The following is a 264-nucleotide window of genomic DNA, read 5'->3' as shown; positions in this document are numbered from 1 at the left end:
CTGTAGTCCCAGCTACTCAGGAGGCTGAGGCTGGAGAATCACTTGAACCCGGGAGGTGGAGCTTACAGTGAACCAAGATCTTGCCACTGCACTCCAGCCTGGGCAACAGAGCAAGACTCAGTCTCAAAAAAAGAAAAAAGTCTGGGCGCGGTGGCTCACGCCTATAATCCCAGCACCTTGGGAGGCCGAGGCGTCCAGATCATGAGGTCAGGGGAGATTGAGACCATCCTGGCTAAGATAGTGAAACCCTGTCTCTACTAAAAA

This window comes from Colobus angolensis, unplaced genomic scaffold (assembly GCF_000951035.1).
Source record: "Colobus angolensis palliatus isolate OR3802 unplaced genomic scaffold, Cang.pa_1.0 Scaffold76, whole genome shotgun sequence".
Taxonomy (NCBI): domain Eukaryota; kingdom Metazoa; phylum Chordata; class Mammalia; order Primates; family Cercopithecidae; genus Colobus; species Colobus angolensis.
This window is presented reverse-complemented; position numbering follows the sequence as displayed.